Genomic DNA, 8,388 nt, shown 5'->3' with positions numbered 1-8,388 from the left:
TTTTTGGTGGGGGCAGATCTGTATCCTTGGAAGAGGGAACTGATGTTCTCAGTGGGGAATTCTTTTTTTTAATTTTTTTAAAGATTTTATCTATTTTCAGTTTTACAATTTTGCACCTAATCTTACTTCCTTACCCTCATTCCCCACAGAAGGCAATTTGACAGTCTTTGCATTTTTCGCACGGTATACCTTGATCCAAAGTGAGTGTGATGAGAGAGAAATCATATCCTTAAGGAAGAAAACTAAAGTATAAGAGATAGCGAGATCAGACAATATCAGATTTTTTTCCTAAATTAAAGGGAATAGTCCTTGGTCTTTGTTCAAACCCCACAGTTCTTTCTCTGCCTACAGAGGGTATTCACCATCTCAGACAGCCCCAATTGGTCCCTGATTGTTGCACTGATGGAATGAGAGAATCCATCAAGGTTGATCATCGCCCCCATGTTACTGTTAGGGTGTACGATGTTTTTCTGGTTCTGCTCGTCTCCCTCAGCATCAGTTCATTTCAATCTCAGTGGGGATTTCTTTAGTTGTGGGAGGAGATGAAAAGGAATCTTCATACACTCCCTATAAAGTCATGCGTTCTGAGATTTTAGCCTTCACAGGACTGACTAGGATAAAGGACAAGAGTACGGAGGTGGGAACTTGTGAGTCTCTCCCTGCAAGTAGCCTTTTTATTCTGACCTGTGAATCAGGAACCTGGACTCAAGGACCCAATGGCCTCTCTGGGGGTTAGAGAAATCCATGACCTTGAAGACTACCTCTGCTCACAGATGACTTCAACTTAATCCTTAATACTTTTAATAGCTACTCGACTGAATGGGGGTGGGAAAGTCACTCTGTCCAAATCTCACTACCCACCCACTATGGGAAAGATCTGGGGCCAGGGCCTACTCAGTCTGACTCCAAAGAGCAAACCTGGCGCCCTCAAAGTCTATCTGCATGACATTAGGCAAGAAATTCTGAAGGTTTTTCACTGCTTTCAACTGCTGCTCCCCTTAAGGCCTGCCATAGACTCAAGAAGCAGGGTCAAGGTCTTTCCAGAGAGCCAAAGCTCAGAACATCTGTTCCAACTTCCCTTGATGCAGTTTCCATCCAAGGGAAAGAGAAGTTCCCAGGAAGGTGCGGTTCCAAGGTGGCATGTGATCCCAGGTTTGGGAATAGTTTGGCTTCCAGACTGGACCAAAGCTGCCCCTCCTCCTCTTGGGCAGGTCCCCTCCTCTGGGACTGGACAAAGGTCTTCAGCTCATCTGGATGGGCTGGAAGCTGAACTCCAATGAGGCTGGTGCTGCAGGGATCTAGATACAGGCAAGTGCTGGGAGGAGCAGGCCTGGGCTCAAGGCCTCTACTCCTACCTACTGTATGACCTTGGAGGAGTCCCCTCCCTGACTCAGACCCACCTGTAAAACAAAGCAGGAGGAAAATGTGTGGTGGGGGAGTCTCAGGGGGACTGTGTGAAGGCTCCTTCTGGTTGTGAGTCCAGGAAAGATGGCAGGGAGCTGTATGCTCCTCCCCATGGGCAGAGCTCACACCCCTTTTTCTGGCCTGGACCCTAGGAGGCTCTGCCTCAATTCTCACCCCCAACCTCTCAGGTGAGAGCTGACAGTCTGCAGAGTGAGGACCTGCCTGGCCCCTAGAGCTCCAGGGGCAGGACTTTGACTCCTGAAGTCCCTGAAGGGTCCCAAGGACAACCCGGCCATCCTGTGTCTTCGGGGAAAGGCTTGGGGCCCCCTAGGCAGGGAGACATTTCTTCCAAAGTGTCGTCTTAGGAAATCCTGCCCTTGGCTTCACCCTGAAAGGAGAGAAATACCACCTGCCTACATGGAGGTGTCCATCTACTAGCAGCACAAAGACATTAGAAGTGCCCAGGATCCCAGAGGGCTCCAGGGCAGGTCCAGGTGAAGACTTCTGGGACCTGTTGAGGACCTAGACCCTGGCAAGTCAGTTGAGAGGCACGGGGATTAGGTGGGGCTTCAGCGAGGAGGTGGACCCCAGCTGGGTCTTCCTACAGATCCTGCCCTAGCCCGGCTCTCAGAAGCCAGGCTCAGCATCGCAGAGCTGCCCCTCACCCTCAGGTCAGCAGTCACTGGGGCAACCCCCTTGGGAATCACTCACTGGAGGCTCCCCCTCCCTCCAGCAGAGATAACTGAGGGAGGCCTGGCCCTCTGATGCCCTCTTTTAAGACATGTGGCATCCTTCTTGGCAGTCTGGGATGGCTGGGCCAGGCTCTCCCAGGAGAGTCAAAGGACCATGTCCTGCCAGACATTTCTCCTTGGCCTCGGTCCTCTGGGGTGGCTGCCCTCAGTGGGCCCTGACCCCTTTGCTTCCCCCTCCTGCATTCAGAGGGAGGGCCCGACCTGACCTCAGCCACACATTCCCCAGGTAATCGGGAAGTGCCCACTCTGGACTGGGCACTGTCAGACACTGGCAGGAGAGAGAACAGAAACCCAAACGCTCCCCGCTCTCCTGGGCACACACCCCAATAGCAATCCAGGCAGGGTTAAAAGAAATTGAAGGCAAGGCAAAGGAGGGGCAGGTGCCAAGAGTCCAGGGCAGAGACAGGGAGGGCATCTTAAACCCTGGCAACCCAAGCATAAGGCAACTAAGGCTGGCCTATCCCTCACAATCCCCTTTAGCTCCAAGCATGGGCTGTGGTTGCTGCCTGCCACCCAGCAACACCCTCCCTCCGCTTGTCCAGCCTGGCCTGAAGCAGGCACAGAGGGCTCTTGGGAAGTGCCGATCCAGGGCACTGTCAACAGCCCAGGACTTTGTACCTGTGACCGGAGCCCACGACTTATGGGCTGCTAAGGGGATAGGCCTCCAGAGCAGAGGCAAGTGGCTGAGGCTCCAGGTGGGCAGGAGGCTGGAAGTGGGCAGGGAAGCGGCTGCTTCAGTGGGCAGCCTCTGTTCTAGTAGGCAGCCTTGTCTCTAACATCCTGCAGCCTCCAGGACCTTCAGGGCAGTCCAACCCAACTTGGTCTAGCCACACACATCTGGCTTTTCTCAGCTCCACCCTTCCCCAGCCCCAGGTGGACTTCAGAAAGCCAGGCCCTCCCTGGCCAGGTTCCAGATGCAATCAGGACCTGGCTGAAGGAGCTCTCAGGTGGCTCCTCTCCGTCTACCCCACACCTGAGCCTACTGCTCCTCCTCCTATCCCTGACCTCCATGATGGATGGAAAGAGCCCTTCCCATCTCTTCTTGGGACCAGATATGCTGTGCTTTGTATGTGTTAGTTCAAGGGCCTGCCAATGCGGCCCCTGCCCCAGCCCCCATGGTCTCCCTCAGAGGCCAAGCTCCAGCTGTTGCTCCCCCCCCCCCCCACTGGGGGACTCTAATGGTATCAGCTTTCTCACTTGCCTTTCTCTGCCGACCTCTCCTGCTTGGGGTCTCGCTTCCTGCCTAATGACGCCCAAATCACTGGGTCCTCAAGGCTCTGGTTCCCATCAGACCCCTACTGGCTCCATGACTAAGTGGTGCCTTCTAATGTTTACATTCCTTAGGAACACCTGCAGGGGGAACCTGATGGGTAGAGAAGGGAAGGGAAGGGAAGAGAAGGGAGGGGAAGGGAAGGGAAAGGAAGGGAAGGGAAGGGGAGGGGAGGGGAGGGGAGGGAAGGGAAGGGAAGGGAAGGGAAGGGAAGGGAAGGGAAGGGAATGGGAGGGAAGGGGGAGGGAAGGGAAGGGGAGCAAGGGGAGGGGAGGGGAGGGGAGCAAGGGGAGGGAAAGGAAGCAGAGGGGAGGCGATGGGTTGGGAGGGGAGGGGAAGGGAGGGGAAGGGAGGGGAAGGGAAGGGAAGGGAAGTGGAGTTAAGGGAAGGGAATAGAAGGGAAGGAAAGTGGAGGGAAGGGAAGGGAAGGAGGGAAGGGGAGCAAGGGGAGGGGAGGGGAGGGAGGCTGAGGGGAGGGGAGGGGAAGGGAAGGGAAGGGATTAGAAGGGAAGGGAAGGGAAGGGAAGGGAAGGGAAGGGAAGGGAAGGGGAGGGAAGGAAAGACATACTAATCAGAAGAAAGGCATACTCTGGCAAAAGGCCCCCTCTGGGGAGTAGTGTCAGAGTAGAGGCCTGCTCAGGGTTAGGGGACCCCCTTCACTTCTGTAAGTCTGAGGCAGGAACAGAAAACAAAACACCAACTGTCCTAAGAAGACAGCTGAGTCAAGGCAGTCAACCTAGGAAGCACCTACTCTTTCAGAGCCCACTGTGCTAAGTACTGAAGCTACAAAGGAAGACAAAAATCCCCAGCACTGTCTTCTTTGCCAAACAGAATGACTGTTCCTCCACCTTCATCTTTCTCTGTAGCCTTGGACATTGCTCAGCACCCTTTTCTTCTGCCATTGACCACTCTGGTCTGCCCTCCTTCCTTGCTCTGCCCTCCTCCCTAGTTCACCATGCCTTCCCTGTCTCCTTTGCCAGACCTTAGCGGGGTCAGTGCTGACCCATGATAGACAGTTGTCCCCCAGGACTCTGAACTGGGTCCTCTTCCCTTCTCCCTCTGTTACTTTGTGGGGTGACCTCATCAGCTCCCATTTCTCTGCTCATGACTCTCACATCTAGCCAGCCTGCCCAGTTTCTTTGTCTCCATCATTGACTGCCTTTGAGACATGTCCCACTGGAATCCAGTCGACATATAAACTCTTGATCTTTCCCTTAAACCCTACCACTACTGGCTTCATTAGTACTGTTGAGGGCAAGACCATCCCTCAGTCACCTCCTTGGTCACATCTCCTGCGCAAGTCGAACTCCTAACTCTCTCTCTTCCTCTAACCAATCAGCTGCCAAGTCCTGTGGTTTCTATTTTTGCAAAATCTTTGGAAGATGCCCTTTCTCTCCCCTGACACTGCTCCTTCTCTGATGCAGACCTTCATAACCTCACACCTGGACTATTGCAGGAGCTACAGGCTGATCTGGGGGTCTCTCCCCACTCCAGTCCACACATTGCAAAGAGACCTTTCCAAGCATGGGTCTCAGCATGTTACTCCTACCCCCTTCCATAAACTCCAGTGGCTTCATATCACTTCTGAGATAAAACAGAAAAGTCCCTTTGGGGGTTCAAGACCCATCATGGCCTGATCGTCTGCCCCACCGTGCCAATCGTCTTTCACCCCATGTTATCCTCAAACCAGTGTTTCTGCCCTCCTGCATGTTCCTTAAATAAGGTACTCCATCTCATGCCTCTTCCATGTCGAGTTTACACTTCCCAGATGGAGAACATCACTAAAAATTAACAAGATGATTTTGATTACATTAAATAAAAAAACTTTTCCATAGAAAAAAAAACTGTAATCAAGGTCAAAAGAAATGTAGTAAATTGGGAAACAATTTTTACACCTAATATTTCTGACAAAGGACTCATTTCTGATGTATACAGAGAACTGAGTCAAATTTTCTTTTCCCAAAGTAAAAAGGCTTATTCAAATTAATAGGTTGTGGAGGGGAATGGGATTACTAGGAGAAAAAAACCCAACTCAAACAATTTCTCACAATTGCTTTTGCTACTGTAGATTCATGTTAAATGCTATTACCATGCACTCACTCTGCTGCAGACTATGAGTATTAAGACCCATATGTTTTTCTTTTTCTTAATTAATTAATTAATTTAATTTTGTACAAAGAATTTTTTTATACAATACTAAAACATAATACCCCCCCCAAATATTGACCCTCATGAGCAATAAAGGAAAGAGAAAAAAATTGACATTAAAATTAAAAAAATATAATAATAATAATAGGGGAAGCCAGGTGGCACAGTGAACAGAGTACCAGCCCTGGAGCCAGCAGCACCGAGCCCAAATCCGGCCCCAGACACCCAGCAATCACCCAGCTGTATAGTCCTAGGCAAGCTACCCCAACCCCATTGCCCTGAAAAAGTAAACAACAATGAAAACAACTTTATGATAATAATAATAATAATAATAATAATAATAGTAGGAGTGGTCAGGTGGCACAGTGGACAGAAAACAGGCCCTGGAGCCAGGAACACCTGGGTGCAAATCTGGTCTCAGAGACTCAACAATCACTCAGCTGTTTCAGAGCCAAGCAACACACCCAACACCATTTCTCCTGCAATGCCCCATCGCATAATAATCATAATAATAATAATAATAACAACAATATTAATACAAAATGTGCTTCAGTCTGTGTTCCAACACCACCAACACTGTTGCAGCTGGATCACATCCTCTACGATAAGTCCAACACAAAAGCTACTTCCACATTTCTCCACCGTTGTCATTGCGGATCGCAACTCCCTCCATTCGTTCTTCCCCACTTCCATACCCTATAGTTTCTCTCTCCTTTCACTCTGTCCCACTTCTTAAAAGAGATGTAGGGTAGCTGATTGGCATAGCAGACAGATGACTGGCCCAAGGGCCACGAGGCCCCAAGCTGACATACAACCCGTTAGACTCAGCAACCACATGGCCATGTAGTCCCGGACAGGCCATCCAATCCCCACCCCTTGCAAGAAGTAAAAAAGAAAACTGTGTTATATTTGACAACTCTCCCCCATGGTCCACCTTCTCCTCCATTATGCACACGCTCCTCTTCCCTTGTTCCCCTTCCCTCGTTCTTACTCTAGGTGTCTATACTCCATATGCTGTTGCGACGCTGAACCACCTCTCATGAGAGTGAAGGTTCCCTCATTCCCCCTCACCTTCCCCCTTCCATACCATTGCAATAGCTCATTGTAATAAAAATAAAAAAAACTTATTATATGAAATACCTTAGCCTATTCCAACTCTCCTTTCTCTTACTCTGATTACATTTCCCTTTTAGCTATTGACTCCATATTTACAATATATTATATCTTCAAATTCAACTCTCTCCTGTGCCTTATCTATAAAAGCTACTTCTAGCTGCTCTATTAAATAAGAACTTTCTTATGTGCATTATCAGTATCATTTTTCAATGCAGGAATACATGCAGTTCATCATCATTATGTCCCTCACATTTTACCCTTCTCCACCACTCTCTATGCTTCACCTGAGAACTGTATTCGAAGATCAGACTTTCTGTTCAGCTCAGGCAATTTCAACAGGAACATTTGCAATTCCCCTGGTTCATTGAAAGTCCATCTTTTTTCCCTGGAAGATGGCTTTCAGTTTTGTTGGGTAGTTGATTTTTGGCTGCATTCTGAGCTCTCTTGCCTTCAGTTATGTTATATTCCAAGCCCTATGAACCTTTGATGTAGTTGCTGCTAAGTCCTGTGTAATCTTGACTACAATTCCATGATATTTGAATTGTGTCCTTCTGACTTCTTGTAATTTTTTTCTCTTTGACTTGGGAGATCTGGATCTTGGCTATAATATTTCTGGGGTTTGGTTTTTTTGGATCTCTTTCCAGGGGAGATCAGTGGATTATCTCCATTTCTATTTGGCTGTCTGCTTCTAAGATATCTGGGCTATTGTCCTGTAGGAATGCTTTAAAAGTGATGTCAAGGTTCTATTCCTGATCATGACTTTCAGGTATACCAATAATTTTTAAATTATCTTTCCTGAATATGTTTTCACGATCAGTTGTTTTTTTCAATGAGATGTTTCACATTTTCTTCTAATTTTTCATTCTTTTGATTATGAAGCATTGTGTCTTGATTTCTCGTAAATTCAGCCACTTCCTTTGCTTAAATTCTACAACTGAAGGATTTGGTTTCCTCAGAGAGCTTTCTTTTTTCTTTTTCCATCTGGACAATTCTGCTTTTTAAAGCATTCTTCTCCTCAATGACTTTTTGAACTGTCTTATCCATTTGACCTATAGTAGTTTTCAAAATGTTATTTTCTTCAGCATTTTTTTGGATCTCCTTGATTAAGCTGCTGATTTCATTTTCCTGGTTTTCCTGCATCTCTCTCATTTCTTTTCCCAATTTTTCTTCTATCTCCTCACTTGATTTTCAAAATATTTTTTGAACTCTGTCACAGCCTGAGCCCAATTTCCATTTTTCTTGCAGTGTTTAGATGCAGGAACTTGTACTTTCTCCACTTCAGATTGAGTATTTTGATCCTTCTTGGGATCATAGACAATAGATTTTTCGATGGTATTCCTTTTCTTCTGTTTACTCATTTCCCCAGCCTGTGCCTGGTTTGGGGGTGCTTTATGAGCTTTTGAGTGTTATTGGGACACCCCTCCACAAGGATCTCTGTGTGTGAAGCTCAGTCTTCTGGCCTGAGAATAACCACAAGTGCACCCCTCTGCCATCGGGCTGAGGTGGGGCGGCCCTGTTCTATGGGGTCTTAGATTGTGCTCAGGATCTGAATGTGGTCAGAGCTCCAGTGTCCTGTCACAGGTACAGAGGACAGACCTTAGAAGACTCTCTGCAGTCCCATATCTAGGCTTAGTACATAAGTCTCAGTTGCCTGGGGCCTCCTTCTTAAGGGCTCCATTTGCTTCTGGTTCTTGCATT

This window comes from Macrotis lagotis, chromosome X (genome assembly GCF_037893015.1).
Source record: "Macrotis lagotis isolate mMagLag1 chromosome X, bilby.v1.9.chrom.fasta, whole genome shotgun sequence".
Lineage (NCBI taxonomy): Eukaryota > Metazoa > Chordata > Mammalia > Peramelemorphia > Peramelidae > Macrotis > Macrotis lagotis.
The sequence above is the reverse complement of the archived record's forward strand: the minus strand, read 5'-3'. Positions refer to the sequence as shown.